Source organism: Spinacia oleracea, chromosome 6 (genome assembly GCF_020520425.1).
Source record: "Spinacia oleracea cultivar Varoflay chromosome 6, BTI_SOV_V1, whole genome shotgun sequence".
In the NCBI taxonomy this organism is placed as follows: domain Eukaryota; kingdom Viridiplantae; phylum Streptophyta; class Magnoliopsida; order Caryophyllales; family Amaranthaceae; genus Spinacia; species Spinacia oleracea.
The window spans coordinates 40,484,054-40,507,051 of record NC_079492.1 but is presented as its reverse complement, the minus strand read 5'-3'; the positions used below and the strand labels follow the sequence as shown (position 1 = coordinate 40,507,051).

Genomic DNA, 22,998 nt, shown 5'->3' with positions numbered 1-22,998 from the left:
ATTATTGCAACATCTAGGGTTTTTACGAACTGACCATCAAGGAAGCCCAAAATTCAAAATTTACCAAAAAAGGAACAAAAACGCTAGGGTTCGTAAGTTCACCTTCAATTGTACGATTCTGGAGACGAAATTTGAATGAGTGTGGATGAAGTCACCTATTTCCACAAGAAAATCGCTGATGATGTCATGAACCGGTACAATTGCGGTTGAAGCAGTAGTAATGGAGGAGAGAGGAATTGAAACACGGTACAGAGAAGAGAAGGGTTAAGGGTTTTTTGAAGAAAAAAATGAAATCCTTGTTTAGGTGGCAAGTAATGAAGACGTGTCCAATATTTTAGGAGGGAAACCAACTTTAGGTTGTCAACGTTTTTAACGTTGACTTTGTAGCAGGTAACCGGTCATCCAGGCTTAACAATAGTAGTTGGTCATAAAGGTTGGATTATTTAGAAATATCGCATAGGTAGGCTTAATTAAAGAAAACCAGGCAAAGGTTGGATTAATAATTACAAATTTTCCTTTAATTTATAGGATTTTATATCATTTGACCTGAACTTATTTAAATTTACAAAATTTTAAATTATCTGAAGGTATCTGAATTGAATTCAGTGGCGGAGTCATATTTTTTTCTCGAGGTGTCGGCAGTGGCGTATCCAAGATTTTTAGAGGGTTGTGTATGGTGATTTTCTACATTACACAATATATACTAAAAAAAAATATATTGTCCTAAAATTAGTAAATATTCATATTACAATAAAATTCGTACAAAATTATTTCAATTATTCGATTTTTAGAGTGTTGTGTCTGGTGATCTTCCACAACACCAATATATATTATAAAAAAAAAATATCGTCGTAAACTTAGTAAATATTCATATTACCATCAAATACCTATAAAATTATCACAATTTTTCTCTACGTACGGGTCTCAGGTGCGTGGTGAAAAGAATAACTTAATTTAATAGAACAGATATTAAAAACTGATCTCTTTGATTGAATTGAATTTGGGTATGGATTGCTATTCAAAACTCTAAGTGACCGGTTGTTTCTAAATCCTGGTCTCTTAGGCTTATCCCATAGTTACAGTTATAGGGCTGGTTTTTTAAGTACACCTAAGAGACCAGTTCTAGATTATAATAGACCTCTTAGCTATCAGTTATAAGTTACTTTTTTTCAATTTTTCAATTTTTCAATTTTTCTTCACCACTGACTGAATTTATCTGGATCTATAGGACTTTATAAGACATTGTTTAACCTTTTAGGACCTTATATATAAGATCTCATAGGACCTTGTTAAACCGGCCTTATTAGACTTCACTTAAAGTATATTAGATCATTACTAAACGTTTAACGTACCATAAGAATGTTGATAATAATTGATTGCAAATATTAATAAACATAAATTAAAAAAATAATTATTATTTAGTTCTTATATTAATAATTATGTTTTCATGTTATTCTTAATAATATAATTTATTACCCAGTAATAGTTATCCAAACTTTATAAAATCCAACAAGTACGAATTCGATCGGTTTGTAAAAAATATTCGTGGTTAACTCTTTAATGAACCTCTTTATACTCCGTAATGTAACAGAACTTTATCACGGACAAAAAATAACATACCCTTTGATATTCCCTACGAGTATTTCACAACTCACACGTATAGTAACGTTATGATTACTAATAAGTACATGTTGATAATAATTGTTGTATGTCTCACCAAAAAGATCACCCATTGATTTGTGATGCACACGTAATTTTAAAGTGTTCATTAATAATTGTATTGATAATAATTAATAACATATTAATTAATACTTGCATATCATTGATAATTATTAACCACAAATTATTTTAATATAATAACATACACTACAAGAAATTGTACTATTAACGACGGGAAATCCCGTCGCGAAAGGCCAATAATCGTTGATTAACGACGGGATTTCCTGTCGCGAACCCGTCATAAAAGGAGGCCGTCGTTAATAGAAAATCCCGTCGTAAATCCGTCGTAAACCCGTCGTAAAATACATTTGCGACGGTTATTCCCGTCATTGTTTGGTTGTTAGCCCCGTCGCAAAAGGCTTTTGCGACGGGATTTTTGACCCGTCGGAATTAGGTTGTCGTTAAAGATACAAATTCTTGTAGTGATATTATGATTTATTTAATATAACAACGCAAATAATCATAATATTACATATTTTATTAGTTAAATTTTATAGGATCTTGTTAGAACCAATAAAACCTTATTGGAACTTATATGAACTTATTGGACCTTATAGGACCTTATTGGAACTTATAGGACCGTATTTAACTTATAGAAACTTATATGAACTTATATAGGAAGTTATCTGAACTTATTTGACCTGAAATTAAGGTCCTATAAGATTAAGAGAACAAGACCGACCTAATGGGGCATTTTGTTCACCATAAAAGGTTCCAGTTCCAATACGTTTAGATAAGTTCAGAGTTCATATAAGTTCCGATAAGTTTAAACCGTTTATATATGATGATTATGATCCATCCGGATCCAACATAACACAACCCCATTCCATATGAACCAGAGCATTAAAAACCTGAATCCATTTTAACTCGAACTCGTTTAACCATAACTCGTTTTAACCTGAACCCGTTTCAACCCGGACCTGTTACAACTTGAACGCGCTTAACTCGGACTCGTTTTAACCCAAACCCATTTCAACCTGGACCCGTTTAAAACCCGAACCCATTTAAACCTGGACCCGTTCAACACGAACCTGTTTCAATATTTTATTTATTATTATTATTTCTTATTTCTCATTGTTATTTTTATTATTATTTCTTATTTCTTATTTTTTTTATTATTATAAAGTAAAATTCTAACAAAGTCACTCAGAGTACAAAAAACTTATTTTTATTTTTATTTTTATTTATATTATTTATTATTATTTGTTATTATTATAATAAACAAAAAATAATAATAAAAATAAAAAGAATAAAAAGTTTACACATTATACTAATAATAATAATAATAATAATAATAATAATAATAATAATAATATAATATACATATATAAAGGAGGCATATTTGCTGAACTATTAGAGCGCCACCTAGGATTACTAATGGTTTCGGCCAATAAAAAATAAGAATTCTACTTTATTTATGAATTAAAAAAATAGAGTGCCACGTAGATAATTAATTAGGTGCCACGTAGATATTTAAATTAATTTATTAATTACTAATATATACAATTCCATCCAAAATCAAACGCTCTAATAATTAAAAAATAAATCTAAAATAAAATTCATCCAAAATCAAACACTAATCTAAAATAAAATTCAATCCAAAATCAAACATTAATCCAATATTAGAGCGCCACGTAGGAAATCTAATGGTTTCAGCCAATGAAAAATAAGACTTCAAAATTATTTATGAATTAAAAAGTCGAATGTCACGTAAATATTTTTATTAAATAATTATTAATATTTCTTATATACAATTTCATCCAAAATCAAACACTATAATAATTAAAAAAAAAATCTAAAATGAAATTCAATCCAAAATAAAAAAAAATTAATTTAATCTAATATATAAATATTGCAGTCAATATATGTAGGAGTTTTATTTTAACGTGACAATTTAATAGAAACCGTGCATCGCACGGGCTAAAGTCTAGTAATAATAATAATAAGAAGAAGAAATTTCAATAATAATAATGATAATAAGTTCACTTGATCTTTGTAGCTTGTTAAGCTTGTAACGTTTTAGTGTTTTTCCATAATAATAATAATAATAATAATAATAATAATAATAATAATAATAATAATAATAATAATAATAATAATAATAATAATAATAAGTTTCAATAAGGTCCAATAAGGTTTGAACAATTCAAATAAGTTTAGATAAGTTTCAAAGGTCAGGCCAGATACGTTGAATAGAAAGCAGCCTAAGTGTGGCGGGAAGGGGGAGGGGGTGAAGGACAAACGTTCTCGACTATCTCGCGAAATCCCCTTACCAGAAATTGAACCCGAAACCTCAAAATTGAAACATATAATTCTTATACTAGGTTAAACGTATGATCTGTTCTATTCACCTTATTTCAGGAAACATAAGTTCAGATAAGTGCAGTTAATCAGATAAGTTCTGATAAGATAAGTTCTGATAAGATAAGTTCAGGAAAAAATAAGGGTTGACCAAGTACGATTTATAACTAAAATAAGTTTTTATAAGTTCTAATATGTTCAGATAAGTTCAGTTAAGTTTAGATAAGTTCATATAAGTTCATATAAAATAAGTGAAAATAAGGTGAATAGAACAATGATATTACAATTCAGTAAAAATGTCGATCAATATATAAACAACACAAAAATTAATAGCTTTTTATGTATTGATGTTGCTACAATTTGACAAGTTAATTATACTATTGTTTCTACAAGGTAACACGTACGGTTGATATGTGTGTATAACTCGTGGCCTTTGAAGTGAAAATTAGGAATCTCCAAACCAGTACAGACTAAACAGTTGTTTACTCCGAACTGAACAGTTGTTTATATAATGAAAGATAATACGAGAGAAAGAACATTTTATATTTTTATAGTCAAAAAATTATGACAAATGACTGTTGTGAGATACAACTCAAATCATATTTTTTGTTGTGAATAGGAATCAAGATCCATTTTTCGCCAGTCAAACCCATATTTTCGGCGTTGACCAGCACGTGACCCATAAAAAGGATTTATTTTTAAAAAAAAACCCCTCCACTATTTCCCTCCCTTAACTACAAGAAACATAAAAAAAAAATCCCCTTTTCTCTCTCCATTTTGGGTACTTAAGCCACCCAATTAAAAAGATCAAGAAAGGCATCTCTCTGTCCTGGCCAGAAAGCTTTCGGGTTAGCTTGGTACAATGCCTCTTCCAAGAATCCAGCAAGAGCATCCAGCGACGCACTCTCGCCCAAGGCGCCTGCATACAAAATCCAAGATCAATTCCCCAGTACAAGATTACAAACAGTCTCAAAGAAATGCAACAGTACTTACAGCGGCATAATGCTCAGGTGCAACATCATATGACTTCCGGTGCAGAGGAGAAGCAAAAGGGATGGTCTCCACCACCTCTTCCCCGTCCGAGTTCTCATAACGGAGGATCCTATCAGCATGGGGAATATCCTCAGGATCAACCTCCTCCTCCTACATACAATCATACAATCATACAATCATCCAATCAATACAAGAATACAAGAATACAAGAATGCAAGGTTCAAAGCTCACCGGCAGTACGAAGCGTACTGGTGGAGCAAGCCTCCTCAGGAAGTCGTCATAGCTACCCTTCCTGTGTACAAAATCCCTCCAAGAGCGGCAAACAACATCGCCCCTAGCCTTCACATAGAGCCGGGCCAACTCTTCATCCAACGCCAGCATGGACCCTGGTGGGTCGTTGGGGATAAGTCTCTCCCCCGAATGGTGCTGAGGGGACACTCTCTCTCCTAGGTAGCACATATGGCGGTACACACCTGGAAGCAAAACCCGCCGCCCAGACAGGAAATGGGCACGTGCAGCCGAGGCAGGTATAAGCGCGTTGGCAAAAGGACGCAATACCACCTACAAAACAGACAACTCAGGCAATAACACAAATACAAATACAAAAAGGGCACAACAGTACAAGAAAATTACCTCGTTAGCAGGTATGACTCTCCAAGCTTTGCGAGAGGCCGCTAGAGGCACACTGCTGCGCACCGCTCCTATCCAAGAGGCAGCATACGAGTAAGCCGCATCTCTAGTACGATCCGGCGCCAAAGTCGGAAAGTGCTCGTATATCCAAATCTTTCAAGAAGCAAGCAAAACATTAGTCAAGTTCAAATACAAGCATACAAGTACAAAGTACAAGGTACAAGGAGTCTTAAATACCTCCAGCACACTCCACAAAGCAGCCATGCTCGGGTCACTCCCCACCGCAGTCCGGGAAGCCCGCTTCATCTCATACAAAAGGTGGCTATATGCCAAGCCACCCCAGTTATAGCTCGAAACATCTCTCAAGTCCCCCAGAACAGACAGGAACCGGATGTGCACCCGACTGTTCCTACTCGGGACCATCACCCTGCTCACCAAGGCTAGGAGGAAAAGCCTAACCCTCTGCTCCGCGGACACACCCACACCGCAGATAGCCTCCACGATTACAGTCACAAAAGCATGAGCATCATCATCTGACAAGTCAAAAACAGGGCCAAGCAAGTCCCTGGCAGCGGCAGAGCGCCACGTCAGCTCCGGATCGAAGGTCACATTCCTCTCAGAAAAAGGAAGAACTGTGATCATAGAAAACTCAAGGGGGGTAATGGTGATCTCCCCCCATGCCATGTGGAAGGTGTTGGTGGTATCCCATGCACCACCGCTCCAACAAAGCTAACAGTCGGGGCTTGATCCCTGTTCTTCTCGAAGAGCCTCCCATAGCACGCCAGAAGTCGGCCAGGCCCGTCTGCGACCAAATTGCCATGGCCTCCTCATCAGCGCGAAGAGCTTTAAAAGCCCTCTGAACCTCCACCAAGGACCAGAAAGTACGAAATGGATTTCCATCGGCCTACAGGTGAACGAGTTAATTCCAAACCTATACAAATACAAGATACAAATTCAAAGCACAATACAAGACTCACCATGCCAGCGCGAGGCCGCTGAGACAAGTGCCACTCCGGCCGAAACACCAGGTCGGAAGGGCTCCAACCAGCACCACTAAAGGCAGGCGCATCCCGGGGAACCATACCCCCGTTGGGCGCATTTATTACAGTCGCTTCATCATCGGACACATCCTCCTCATCAGCTCGAACTATCTACGATTCGGCGAGCTTCCTCCGAGTGTGACGAGGCATACTAAATCAAGTGGAGTACAAGGTATCAAAATTCTAAACTGGGGGCTATCCTATACTAGCCTAAACAAAGTCAAAAATTCAAGACGAATCCCCAGTGGACCTCTAGTTCAAGGTACAAGTTCAACACCAACGCCTAGGCTACTCATGCCAAAGCAGGTATACAAGTTCAACACCAACGCCTTGGCTATCCATGCCAAAGCAGGTATACAATTTCCACAACAACGCCTAGGCTATCCATGCCGAAGCCGATACAAAAAATATACAAAACTACAAGTTCCAACACTTCAAGTTCAAGTGGCTATCAAACAGTCATCTACAAGATTCAAAAAGCTTAAGCATACAAGCATCATTTCAAAGTACGAGAAAATCAAAACTACATGCAATACTAGAGTTATTTCATAAGTAAAAACATGAAATACTTACATGGACAAGGCAAGAACAAGATCAAGGGAAGAGCCTCATCGACCTTTGAGAGAAAAGAGCAAATAATTCAAGAGAATGTGCCTCAAAATGGCACGGAAAGGGGAGCTTTTATAGCTCAGCCCCGCGCCAAGCGCTGCACCAGCGCCTAGCGGTGCCCCCTGCATGCGCGAATCTTCAGCGCGCGGTCTCCCGTGCTGATTGCACGTCCTTTGCTGCTACGGTCTTCCGCACCAAGCATCAAACATCGCATCAAGCCATCCATCGAAAATACGGGTATACACCTATATCTCCAAGTATAAACAGATGCATATTTCAAGAATACGAAGTCCAAAAAATACAACGACTTAGGCGTTCAACTCCCAACGGACCCAAGCTCCGGGAAAGTCAGTCGAAATTTCAAATTTTAAGGGCCAGTAAAAAGCTCTTATCCCCAGAAAAGCACATCCCCAACGGATTAACTCCGGGTATTCAAAAATTCAAGATTCAAAAAATTCAATATTCAAAATTTTCGATGCCAAGCTCCGTCCTGAACCGAAGGCGGAAAAATACAAGTACAAACCGGAGTCATCACCAACCGCATCGAGGTAGACTCTATCCTTTTTTCTAACGCCTGTTTTATGCAGGTACAGGCGTACAAAGAGTGGTCTTGATTACAGAACATCTTTATCATTCTCCGTCCCTTTCGAGATACTTTGACTTGCGTTTTCCTAACCGAACGCTCAGTCAAAGTGGGGGCTTCTGTAGACACCTAATTTGTGTCTCCCCTTTGGGATGATGACGATACCATTATCCTTGTTAGGTGATTGGAGTAAGTCCAGGCGGAAATCCCAATTGCTAAGAATATTTCCAAATTCAAGATCCAAAATCCAACCCCCGAGACCGTTCCCTTTTCGGTTCTCGGTACAAAATACAAATTTCCAAAATCAATTTCAAAATCCAAGTACAATCTCATATAGTAGACCATCCCATTGGTTTTACTAAGCATTTTTCCAATCAAAATCATATAAGGCAAGTCAAATTCGGGCGCCGACCCACAAAACCGAGCATGCCGGGCCTAGTCCCGTAAAAACGGAATTCAAAAACCCGAGAAAGGCTTGTTTTTAGACGCTAAACGATGCCTTAACCTCCAAGCAAATACAAAACGCCAAACCTAATACTATTCGTACAACAGGTACAACGCTACAAGACGAAACAAGGACGGATTCCCCGTCCTTGCTTTGGCGGCATTCAAGCCACGTTACCAGCGCCCAACGCTGGTCCAGCGCCCTGCGCTGACGTGTGATGGTGCCTTGCACCCATTCCTTCTATAAATACCCCTCATTTTCAGCATAATGGGAAGGAGGACAATAATACAACGTCGTAATTTCGACATTACGCCTCAAAATACAATTCAAAAACTCCTCAAAAACACATACAAAATTCCTAAAATCAAAAGCAATTGGGAGCTCTTGCCTAAATCTAACTAGGTAAATCCGAATCCCATTCTAATCAACTATGTTGCTTTGATTTCTAAATGATTAGCAAGTTGGTGTTTTTAATCATTAAAAAAAACACCACTTTCAACAATCATACATGTTTTCCAAAAATACAAACTTTTTCAAAATGCAAAATACAAAATTTTCAAGATTCAAGGATGTCCAAGCTGTTTACAATCACCTCTTGGACTAGAATCATCTTCAAACATGGGGTAATCAAAGATGACACCTTTTAAAATTTAAAGGTTTAGTCTTTTGAGATTCAAAACTCCATTTTCAATATATAAGTTCAAGTTTTCAATTTTCAAGATCCCACCATGTTTAGGGTTGTTCATGGTTACTTCCCTAAACTAGGATCATTTCAAGTTCAAATTTCAATCATTTCAAGGCCAAACTTCAATTACTTCAAGTTTAAAACTTCAATATTCAAGCTTTCAAGTTCAAGTTTAATATGCAAAATCTATGACATTTGGGTTGAGCAACCTCTCCCAAGTTGAGATTTTTGGCTTTGAATTCGTGTCAGGCGCACTTATTTTTAAGGAGCCGCTTGGCGTTCGAATCTCATGTGCCCAAGTACAAATTTCAATTATGCACCTTTCAATATTGCAATTTCAATATCGCACCTTTCAATACCGCAATTTCAATATCGCACTTTCAATACCGCACTTTCAATACCGCAATTTCAATATCGCAATTTCAATACCGCAATTTCAATACCGCACTTTCAATTCCGCATCTTTACTTGCCTAGTCCCTTTCTAGGCAATGTGGACCTACTCCCTAGTCCTTTTCTAGGGAGTCTTGTATTTACTAATTCCGCACTTTATTTAGTATTGTGATGTTGCTTTATTGCTTTCATCACCAACATGCGAAATACAACAAAATTCAAAGGTTACATCACGCTTAACAAAGATATTTTTGGACAAATCGGCCTTAGGTTCCTTAAATCAATCTTTAAAGCAAAAGTGACCACCATACAATTAGAGATTCAATTTGCTATAAATGAAAACCCACATAGTCTAATCTAGGGTTTATTTTCGAAAACAATGTTGTGCCAACGTATTTGAATATTTCTAAAGCTCGCAGAATAAGCATTTTTGTTCCCGTGCCCGGATCTCACCCATCCGTTTCAAGGATTCAAGGCCTTATCCAAAATAGAGTCACTTGCGGTCTTTCCAAACGAGACTTTAAAAAATGTTTGGTGGCGACTCCTTCGAGGTACAAAAATTCTACGGTTTTCTAAATAACCGCCCCTCTTGTAGAACGGGAAACAAGTTTTGACACAAAAAATCCCCTACAATGATACCAAGGAAGTTTGATTGCTAGGTCACTTCTCTTTAAACATAAATTTATCGGTAGAAATGGAATCGTAAATTCCTTTCATTTGCTCCTTGTTTTCCTATTTCTTGTACCCTTTCTTATAGTCTTAAGAATTGACTTCTCTAGTGTTGACTTTTATACTTTGTTAGACATGTCCAATGTCACTCCAATAAAGTTATTACCATTTAATTTATGTTGAATATTCTGTTTCAACTAGATGATCTTTTCATAAGCTTCAAAAGTTCTCTAAGCATCGATCTATTCGAATGTCTAGGGAATAGATTCATTCGGGAATTAAATGGATAAAAGATATTAGGTTGTTAACCATTGGTAAAGCTGAGCGTTTAAAATCAATGCTTTATGATCTCAAAACTACATTGTATTTTGAATTCACAAGCACCAATTGGTTTGCCATTCGACTTTGATACTCGAAAACAACCATAAAAGTTGCCAAAAGAAACGTACATTTTAAATTGCTCACTTTCTCTCAGTTCCGTGAATCGTTCTTGGATTCATTACCAATAGAGGAAATTTACTGTTACCTTCATAAAAGGATTTACTGCAGTGCAAGATATTTAATTATAAACAATAATAAAAACATACATTGAAGCATGCAAAGTCTAAACATTCATCATGATCGAGTAATAACTTGAAAATTAAGGCAATCATGCAATTTAAACAAGTCATTGGCATTTTATTCGAATTTATTGTTCCGACAGGTGTGAATAAAATGAATCCAAGATCCTTAAATCATTAAAGAATTAAGCACATTATGTATTTAGACTCAATTCTAAAATATTTTAGGTAAGCAAATCATTTGCTAATAGTCTAAAAACTACTCTTGGTTGATAGGTACGTCTAAGAACTTATTAGGTAAACCTATCTCATTTGCCACGACATAAAAGGACTCCTTACTTATATCGTTGAGTTTCACCAAAACTAACATGCACTCACAATTTTTTGTGTACCTTACCCCTTTAGGATCAATAAGTAACACCTCGTTATGGCGGAAAACTATTACTAACATTGATGTAAAGGTTATCCAAGTAAGTGTTATTTTGGCATGGCACCTTTTAACTCAATTTTAAAGTTTGGAACTTAAGGCTCTTACTATGTTGGTTAGATTTTTAGTGAACTAAAATCCTTAATCATGCAGCATAATCAAGCCACAATCTCATGCATAATTAAGACATATTTAAAACATGCATAAGATATAAATGTGATCTAGTATGGCCCGACTTCATCTTGAAGCTTCAACTTCAAACTCCGTCTTGAAAATGGATTGGAAACTCCGTCTTGAATTTCACCATGGGAGGCGCCATTTTCTTCAAATAGGATAAGCTATAATTGAAACTAATTACAACTATTTGATGGTACGCATACCATATTTAAAATAAAAACTTTGGTGCATTAGACCAATTTTACATTCAAATTAATGGTACGCATACCATATTTTCTATCCTATTTGGGCCATACTAGTCACTTTCCATAACTTGTAAAACAGTACAATACAATATACCATTCACCCATTCATTTATCAATGAATGACCCACGTAGCAAGTTAGTAGAACATATAATGCATCACATAAATATTTGCAACAATTAATCAAGGGTTCCAATAATCTACCAATTATTCAATCCTTATTAATTCTAATCGAGTTGTTTTAACATTAAAGGAATGTAGACCTAATCAAGAGTTTAATGACTAAAAGCTCCCACTAAAACCAAGAACTTTACATGCTTTACAAACTTTAAACATAAAATTGTATTTCCTAGTCCAACCAGAAACTTACAAATTTAATTAAAATTTAAAGCTCATATAAAATAATATTTAAATCCTTTAATTTTATTTTCAGTTGATTAAAATTATTTAATTTAAATTTTATCAAGGTTTTAATTTTAGTAAAATAATTAGTATAAATAAATTTATAGTAATTAAATTAATCAAAATTAAATTCTGAGAAAAAATTAAATTACAAATTTCAATTTAATAAAAACGTTTTCAACCGAAATATTAAAACGAACCAACGGGCTAAGACAAAGCCACAAGCTTGCGCCCATGCCTCGTCGAAGCCTTGTGGTAGCAGCGCCCATGGGCCGCGTGCACGAGTGCAGCGCCCATGGCCTGCCACTGCGATGGTCGTACCACAAGCATCGAGCAGGCCAGGCGTAGAACGCAGCAAGTTGACCAAGCCACGCACTATGCGCAGCAAGCATCGCTCGCTGGGACGAGCCAGCGCGCACTGGGCGGGCCAGTGCTTGCTGGAGCGTACCAGCGCTCGTCGCTTGCGCGCAAGGCCTGTGTGCTCGTTGCCTTCGTCTCGCCACTCGCTGACATGCACACCGCACACACCGCACAGGAGGGCAGCCCCCCCACGCGCGTGTGCCCGTGCCTTTCTCGCTGCCTAGTACCGCATGGGGGACGAGCTCCCTTGCTCGTCGTCGCATACCCGCACCATGCAACACCCCTTAAGGGTAACACTTAGCTTCCATTGCTTCGTGCATGCAAGTTTCGTGAACGATTTTCATAAAAATCAAAACTTTTATAATTTAAATTTATTGACAAATTAGTAGCTCATATTAATTTCATAAATTTAGGCGAAAAATCGAAAATTTATTATTCAAATTAATTTACGATTATATTTATTTTCATGGATTCAAATCTAGGTCATAAAATTTATAACTCTTCATTTTTGATAGGCTGTCGTACACCCGTCAAAAATAAAATCCTAACGAATCCTCCTAACAATGTAGTAGGGTAAGTAGGGTCGAATCCACAGAGAGATGGCTATTTAAATCTAGCTTTTAAGGTATGGCGAAACTAACAATGTCACGAAATTTAGGTTTGAATGTTTAAACTAAAATAAATAGAAAAATAAACTAAAAGATCTAGGGCAACGGTTCACCATGTTCATAGTTCAGAATCAATCAAAACATCATCAACAATTCACATATTCAAATTATCTAGAGCACAAGTTAATCCTACGGTCGGGTCTTAACACTCTCAATTCAACATATGCAGTACGATCGCTAACATAATCATAATTGCTAGTTGTAGGTAAGCCTCTAAAATTCGATCTTTCGATTCTAAACCTTATTAGCATGATTTAATCAAACAATTGATCAGATTGCAAAGATTAACAATATAAACCTAATCAACTAGAAACATCAATGAATAATCAAACAATCAACAATAATAATAAAGATTCATAATATAAACATGGATTCCCAAACCCTAGAAAGAGAACTACTCAATCATGAAACGAACAATGAAAATCAAATCTAAGAATGAAAACATAATTAAAAGCAATAAATAAAATAAAAAGGAAAATCAATAATACCTTAAAGAATTACATTAATGGAGTTTGTAGAAAAACTATGTTTCATGAAAAAGAAAAGAGAGAAAAAAGAACGTGAATTAGAAATCTCGGAGAATTAAAACCTAAAGGAAATAAAGCATAAGGGATAAAAGCATTCCCTTGAAGTATTTATATGCTTTCTAAATTCTAAACAAAATAGGAAAAGATAACAATTACATAAGCTAAGATTTAATTGGACGATCACGAAGACCAAAACATGCGCGGGAATCACTTGGGCGCAGAAACCAGCGGGCCCGCTGGTTGGTCGCTGGTTTTCGCGCCCAAGGAGGAGAGTTGGGCCTGCGTTTTGGGCCGTGAGCGAATCGGATAGTTGAGCCATCTTGTTTATGTCATAACTCTTCTTCTACAATGCCTATAAGGACGTGTGACCTGTCGTTGGAGAGCTCTTGAAGCCTACTTTCTAGGCCAATAAAAATCGCTTCATTCCGACCTGTAGAACTTGAGATATCATGAAAAGAGTGAACGCTTGTCCGTTTTGATGCTTAGAAAAGTAGCGTTTAGCTTCGTTGTTGACTTAAAATTATCCCTAGATACATGCAATGATCCTCGAGTCAACATTCCATCTGTTCATCATCCAAATCAACTCATAACACTCCGAAAGCATCCAAATGACCGTAAAATCACCTGAAACATTAAGAAAACACAAACGGGGCGTAATAGAGTACGACAACGATAACTTATGCAAATGTGATCCTAAATGCAACTAAAATGATATAAATAACTAATAATGCAACCTAAATGCGCCTAAAATACCCTATACAAATATGACTCATCAATTTTCAACAAATTTTATGGTGGTTTTTAATCATAGGGTCCTAATTAAATTGCTAATTAATTATGAAAGTCAAAACAAATTCTAAATTATTCGAGTTTCAACAAATTAATTACAATTACAAATTAGGTTGTGTAATTAACAAGATTAGGCTTTAAAATTGTTAAACATATACAGTAGGTCAATCATATATTCAAGATTTACATACAAGATTCACAAATATTTAATTTAACATCATAAAAATTATAAATTTTGCGTTCGAAAAGCTAAAACCTCCAAAAAGTCATAGTTAGGCTTCGAATTTGGGAATTCTGGATTCGGCGACAAATCTTTGATTTTTGTCAAAATTTTAAAACGTCGTTTACATGCGAAATTCACTAAAAAATTATACGATCCATTATTGACAAAATTGCCGAAAAATCCTGCGAACATATAATCAAATAATCGCACGAATTTGCAATTAATTACATACAACGAAATTAATCACCCCTTTAATTCATTGAAAAATTATAAAATTTAACCATGTTAACTATAATTGATTATGGAATTAATTAGAGGCTCGTGATACCACTGTAAGGTTATGAAAAATATTAAACACATATTTCATGCGGAAAAACCATAAAGCCAGGAATCCAAATTAATTGCCACATAGTCAATTAGCATAATTTAGGATACATACATGTGACACGTGCCTTCCCTAGCTGCTCCCGAACCGAACAAGAACAAGTTTAGAACTCCAAATGTCGCCCCTCCGTAGATAGTCTACAGCACGTTCGGATCCGCCTTAGATTCAACCAACTAGGATATTCTCTAAGGTATTATGTTTTATTCGAAAGCTTAATAATATATTTTTGGCGATTTATTAAATTCGTACGTGAACTTAAACTATATGAATATTTATTGATTGTGGTGTATAAATTTTAAATATGAACCACGTATTTATAGGGAGGAAATATCGGACTTAGATTTCCACTAGGATATAATTAACTAATTTTATCAGAATTCTAGTTAAATTAATCCATTAGCATTTCATGATTAATGAAACATAAAAACATTTAATTCTTCTGGAATTAGGAAAACGATTAATCAAGCAATCCTAAACGACCAAGGATTCGGTCGTACGTAGCATTGCACCCACACACACACACACGTAGCCCACATGGGCGTGGTGTGCGGCTCAGCCAAAGGCAGGCGCTGGCAGCACGCGGACCATCTGTGGGCGCTGTTGTTGGGCCTTGCCTAGCTCGCTTGCAGCGTGCTGGGCTTTGCCTTGCTTGATGCTTGCGGGCTTTGCTGGCCTTGCTGCGCGCGGGCTTCGCTAGGCGCGGGCCTGGCTTCGTGTTGGGCCTTGCGTCTAGCAAGCTCGTCTGACGTACGTTTCGTATGTCGCGCTTCCGATTAGTTTTCCGATTCCGGAATTCATTTCCAATTCGAACAATATTTAATATTTCCGATTCCTGAATTTATTTCCGACTCGAACAAATATTTAATATTTCTGATTCCTGAATTTATTTCCGATTCCGACAATATTTCCGATTCCGGTAATATTTCTGTTTCCGGCAATATTTCTATTTCCGATAATATTTTCCGATACGTACCATGTTTCCGTTTCCGGCAACATCTACGACTTGGATAATATTTATATTTCCTTTATGATCCATATTTCCGTTTCCGGCAATATCATCATTTCCGGAGTATTCATATTTTGCCTTTTGACGATTTCAGCTCCCACTGGAACCGAAATCCGTCGATTCTGAATATTCATAAATAGAGTATTTAATTCACTTAAAAACTTGATCCGTTCACGTACTATTTGTAGCGGACTACAGTTGAACATAATAACATGTGCGGAACAATCCCCAAAGCCAGGAAACATGTATAAAGCATAGATTAAGCAAACTTACATTCGAAGCGTGTTTTCCACAATAATATGTCAAAGAACACGAACAAAGAACTCCACTTGTCGTTCCTCTACTGGGTTCACCGACACGTTGGGCCTTGCACGCTTACGTGCTTAGCTGGACGGGCCGGCAACTCCGATGCCCTTCGTATTCGCGATTTAATATATTTCCGATATTATTTATCGTTTCGTATTCGAAAAAACACCGTCGTACGATACGATTTATTCGTATCGCCCAGCTTACGAATATTCGCGATACGATATACGATTCTGACAAAGGTCGTATCGTATAATACGTTTCCAACTAATTCCCGAAAAGCTATTAAATGAATTTCCTATTCATTTAATCCGGTGATCTGTTACGTGTCATTGGTGTGACCTTGTAGGTTTAGTCAAGAGTAAGTTGTGAGTTCAATATCCATTAGAACTCACTGATCGGAAGCTTTGCTCTAGCTAGCTGTTCCGATCACTTGATCTCACTGAATTAATTGTTCGCAATTAATCTGAACCTTGGTATTAGACTTAATGCACCTTGGGTGAAGGACATATTTCCTTCAATCTCCCACTTGTCATTCAGACAAGGGTGCATCCACATTCCTTTGTCACTTAGTGTTACTTACTGAACATAAGGTAAGATCCAAGCCATCCTTATTAGGTCCAGAAGTGTTTCTCGGATTACAGAGTTCAACTGTGAAACTTTTGCAGAAGGTTAAGCCTAACCATTCTGAGCACGGCCATGCATTTTACAGTATCTAACTCTCCGAGAGGCCTTGTTACACAACAACACCATATCCTATCAAAGATAGGAGGACAATCTATTCTTGCAATCTATGAACACTCACTTTGATTCATAGTACGCCCAATAACTGCTTTTATAGCTTCCTTTTACGGTGCGACGTTTAGCTAGTATCAAAGCGAACTAATTCTCAAACGAGCAGACATAATCGCTCATGTTTTGAGGAACGGTTTCTAATCACCATTAATGAGAACTACCTATGACATGACTTTAATCTCTTAAAGTGTTCTCATGGTCAATCCGATACAAGATCCAATAAGTATCTATGCAAAAGATTCTGACATCCAGTCACTCTAGTTCAAGAAACAGAACTAAGTAATCTACTTGCAATCTAATCTTCATTAGTCATTGGTCGTCCACCTTTCAATGACTTGGATTAGGGATCCTTTGTGACTTCAATATTCAAGTTCACTTATGGGTGTTTCTTTGTCAAAGAATCCAACTTGACATCCCATTTGAATGATTTGAATCACATGGACTTATCATTTAATTCTAAACCACAATTAAATGAATATGAAATAAATAAATTTCATAAATATGAAATGGTTAAACCAATTGTTTTAAACATAGATCTAACAGATGTTCTAAAACAATACTTAGAAAATCAAAGCCATTCTCCAACATGCTTGATTCCCATGGTTGCTACATGTGCGTTGTGTTTCACTTGTGGCAACGGTTCAGTCAATGGATCCGCGACGTTGTCGTCAGTTCCAACCTTGCAAATCTCGATTTCCTTTCTTTCAACGATCTCTCGAAGTATATGAAATCGCCGCAGTACGTGCTTGGACTTCTGGTGGCTCCTAGGCTCCTTTGCCTGGGCAATGGCTCCGCTATTGTCGCAATACAAAGCCACTGGTCCTTTAATGGAGGGGACAACACCAAGTTCTTCGATGAACTTCCGAATCCAAACAGCTTCCTTTGCTGCTTCTGAGGCAGCAATGTACTCGGCTTCAGTTGTAGAATCCGCAATAGTGCTTTGCTTAGCACTTTTCCAGCTTACTGCTCCGCCGTTGAGGCAGAACACAAACCCAGACTATGATCTGAAATCATCTCTGTCGGTTTGAAAGCTTGCGTCCGTATAGCCCTTAACAATCAACTCATCTGTACCACCATAAACCAGAAACTGATCCTTAGTCCTTTTCATGTACTTTAGGATGATCTTGGCAGCAGTCTAATGCGCCTCACCTGGTTCTGACTGGTACCTGCTCGTTGCACTGAGTGCGAACGAAACATCCGGTCTTGTACAAATCATAGCATACATGATGGATCCAATAGCCGAAGCGTATGGAATTCCACTCATCTTTCTACGCTTATCAGATGTTTTGGGACACTGATTCTTGCTTAGATATATGCCATGTGACATGGGTAGATGGCCTCTCTTGGCTTCCATCATATTGAACCTAGCTAGCACTTTATCAACGTAAGTGCTTTGGCTTAGTCCAATCATCCTCTTAGATCTATCCCTATAGATCTTGATGCCCAATATGTACTGTGCCTCTCCTAAGTCCTTCATTGAGAAACACTTCCCGAGCCAAGTCTTTACAGACTCCAACATAGGAATGTCGTTTCCAATAAGCAGTATGTCGTCAACATACAAGACTAGGAATGCAATTTTACTCCCACTGACCTTCTTGTATACACAAGATTCGTCCTGATTCTTGATGAAGCCAAACTTATTGACTGCTTCATCAAATCGTTTATTCCAACTCCTTGATGCCTGCTTTAGTCCGTAGATGGACTTCTTAAGCTTGCATACCTTTCCTTGGTTCTTTTGATCGACAAAACCCTCCGGCTGTGTCATGAACACAGTCTCTTCAAGAACACCGTTCAAGAAGGCAGTTTTGACATCCATTTGCCATATTTCATAGTCATGAAACGCGGCAATCGCAAGGATTATCCGAATAGACTTAAGCATCGCGACTGGAGAAAAGGTTTCATCGTAGTCCACGCCGTGAACTTACCTGTAACCTTTTGCTACCAATCTAGCCTTGTATATGTATACAATTCCATCTTTGTCTTTCTTCAATTTGAAGACCCATTTGCATCCGATAGGTGTGAACCCATCCGGCAAATCAACCAAATCCCAGACTTGATTTTCAGACATGGAGTCTATTTCAGAGGACGCCTATCCATCTGTCCGGCTGAAAAATAGTTCTATTTGACCTACGAGGGGCAACAACGTTTTGAGGAACTACTCCCACTGGCTCTTCTAAAGACCTTGGAGGTTCATCAACCTGAACTGCTTCTAAAGAGTTCTGAGTTCGTTGTTTCTCTCGAATCTCTTCGAGGTCTATTATTCTCCCACTTGTCAATTTGGAAATATGATTTCTTTCCAAATAGACACCGTCACGAGCAACGAAAACCTTGTTGTCTGAGTTGTTGTAGAAGTAATACCCTATAGTTTCTTTTGGATACCCAACGAAGAAACATTTGTCAGATTTAGGTTGTAGCTTGTCCGAAATTAATCGCTTGACATATGCTTCGCAACCCCAAATCTTCAGAAAAGACAACTTTGAAAGTTTCCCAGTCCATAATTCGTATGGAGTCTTTTCAACAGCTTTTGACGGAGCACGATTCAGTGTGAGTGCTGCAGTTTGCAACGCATGTCCCCAGAACTGTAAAGGAAGTTCGGCCTGACCCATCATTGACCTGACCATATCGAGTAAGGTCCTGTTTCTCCGTTCCGACACTCCATTCCATTGAGGTGTCCCCGGAGCAGTCAATTCAGAAAGAATACCACATTCTTTTAGATGGTCATCAAACTCGTGGCTAAGATATTCACCTCCTCGATCCGATCTTAGAGCTTTGATTTTCTTGCCATGTTGATTCTCTACTTCATTTTGAAATTCTCTGAATTTCTCAAACGATTCAGACTTGTGCTTCATTAAGTAAATATAGCCATATCTACTGAAGTCGTCCGTAAACGTTATGAAATAGCTGAACTCACCTCTAGCTTTCGTACTCATAGGCCCACATACGTCCGTATGTATTAGCCCTAGTAGTTCGCTTGTTATTTCTCCCACCTTTGAGAAAGGTTGCTTTGTCATTTTGCCAAGTAAACAAGATTCACATTGATCAATCTTCTCTAAGTCGAATGATTCTAGAATTCCTTTTCGTTGAAGTAATTCCATGCACTTTATGTTTATATGGCCTAATCGACAATGCCACAGAAATGTGAGATCCGAATCACCAGTGTTAGCCTTTTTAGTATTTATGTTATAAATGTGTTTGCTCGTATCTAGCACATATAGACCGTTTTCTTGTTATGTTGAACCATAAAACATTCAATTCAAAGAAAAAGAACAACTATTGTCTTTAAATTGAAAACTAAAACCTTTAGAATCCAAACTTGAAACGAAAATGATGTTTCTGGTGATACTAGGAACGTAGTAACAGTTTTCTAGTTCCAAAACAAACCGACTAGGCAAAGAAATAAAATAGGATCCTACGGCTAATGCAGCAATCCGTGCTCCATTTCCCACGCGTAGATCCATCTCGCCTTTATCAAGCTTTCTACTTCTCCTTAGTCCCTGCGAATTGGAACATAAGTGTGAGCCACAACCAGTATCTAATACCCAAGAAGTAGAATTAGCAAGATTACAATGTATAACATACATACCTGAAGGAGAAGCAACGTTTCCGTCCTTCTTCTCTTCCTTTAGTTTGAGGCAATCTCGCTTGTAATGACCAATTTCACTACAATTGAAGCATTGCGATGTGGAAGGAGAAGCATTCCTCTTCATCTTGCTCTTGGAAGGCGCCAGATGCCCTCCGGGAGTGGACGAAGATGCAGCCTTGCTTTTCTTCCCCTTGCCTACTTTCTTGAATTTAGTGCACCTCACATTCAAAGGGTCTTGATTGAACTTAAGGATCTTCTCGAATTTCACGAGCAATTCTACAAGTTCACATAATGTGCTCTCTTTCGGATGAAAGAGATAGTGCATCTTAAAACCCTCATAATCCTTATGAAGAGAATTCAGCACTAGTGCAATAGCTACCGACTCTTTGATGGAACCACCAAGTATCTAAAAATAATCCAGAAATCATATCCACATGAGACAGAATCGATGTGTTCTTGTCCATCTTGACAGAGTAGATGCGCATTTGTGCCTCCAGAAGTTCGATTTCTAGGCACGATTTGCGTGGGGTTATGAGCTTGAGATCGCTCATCGAATTAGCCAATTCGTCAACCCCATTGCCACCAGTTTGGCACAAGGGTCGAAAATCCGCACACTTATCCTCGAGGCTACTTAGGAGAGCTTGAGGTTCAAAAGTAATGAACCTCCCTCTCCAACTCTCAGGGATAGACTTAAGGATGAACTCCGTGACAAGGTACTTGTGAAGTGCCCAACTTCTGTACCTTTCAGGAGTCATGCCTCGCGCATCATAGCTAGGGAAAGGTTGTTCAATGACATAGTGTATGCCATTAACTTTCAAAACTTCGACAAGTTTCTTTTTCCATTCAAGAAAATTAGTCAAGTCTAACTCGACATCCAGAATTTCAGCTGATATGATTGTTGTTATGTTTGCGACCATTTTGATTACTACAATCGAAAAGAATTTGCAATAAATAACCATTCATACAATTCAATATCTTTGAAATAAAAGCAAAACATGCAATCATTAAAGCTATTAAAACATTTCATTCATGCAAAAGCAAAAACATGGTCCAAAATGAATGAAACGATTCCAAGACCCCAATAGTCCTAAATCCTTAAGCAGCTTTAGCATGTCTTAAGTAGTTTAAGATTTTAGGTAAGAAAAACCTATTGCTAGTAATCTCCAAATTACTCTTGGTTAATAAATTAATGCCATAATTTATCCCATTTCCACAACATAATGTCATTGTTGTTTGAGTTGTAACCACAATCAACGTGCTCCTTTAGGACGCCTTACCACCTAAGTCAACTAAAATAGCACCTCGCTTTAGCGTAAACCTACTATCTTAGATCCCTAAATTTTTGTAAGTGTTGATTTGAAAGGAAATTTTTAAACTCAATATTACTTGGACCTAGTTGTTTCTATGTTGGTTCCATTATTTAGTGCACTTAGAACTAATCGATTCATAGGAAACAACCTGTTCATGCAAAGCATTCATACATTCATACATTCACGCATAATATAAATATCGGAAATTTCATGAAATGCCCCCGAATGTTGCCATAATTCACCAAACGCCCATCAAGTTTCAATAATTCATAAAATACCCCTCACAAATGACTTAATACCCCAGATACCCCATCATGACGTCATCATCCCTAATTAATTCAATTAACATCTAATTAACCCACCCATTTACCAATTTTCCCCAATTAACCCATTTTTTCCCCTAATTAACCCATCTTCGATCTTCCTCTCCCTTCTTCTCCACCACCTCTTCTTCCTCTCCCTTCTTCCTCTACCACCTCGCCATTGTCTTCTCCTCCGTTGTAAATCACGTTGAACTAGACCCCCGCAAGTCGCCGTCGAGTCAACCTGCCGCATCCCTGCCAATAGTGGCGGAACGACGTTGAATTGCTTCACGCGAACACCAATCGCAGTTCAACAATGGCGGCGAAGCAACCTCCACCACCATTAAAGCTAAGCTCAAGAAGCAGCCACAAAGAATGCTCCAACACCCAACGATTTGCTTCAAAAAATCAGATTCGTCCCCTTCAATTCAGATGGTTGGGGCCCTTTGGAAACCACCACAACCACCGCCGCAACCCCATCTCTGCCTCTTACCACCGCCGCTTCCACCAACGTCCCCACCAATGTCCCCTTGGCCCCCTTTTCTTGCTCCGGCAAGCTCGGCCGAATCGCCGATTGGACTTAGAACCTGAATAACCCCAACAACCGACGACACAACCCTAACAACTCCGTCTTTGATTTCTCCGGCGACGATTCCTTCCCCGCCACACTCGCAGTCGACGAAGACGTACGCCTCTTTCTGATCTTAAAATATCGGGTCTGTGTTGAATTTTTGCTTTCCATTTTCCCTAAATTGATGAACTAGCCATTCAATTCAATTTGATCAAACTCTGGTGGAATCATTGAGGTGGGTGGTGGGTTAATGGAAGAAGGAAGAGGAGAGAGAAAAGAAAAGAAATGGGTGGGTTAA

The 22,998-nt window shown here is 37.7% G+C and overlaps 1 pseudogene; it reads right to left on the bottom strand.

The window, feature by feature from the left end:
- Positions 1–22,473, bottom strand: part of LOC110792104 (40S ribosomal protein S5-like) — a 31,649-nt pseudogene extending 9,176 nt beyond the window's left edge.
- Positions 22,474–22,998: the final 525 nt, after the last annotated feature.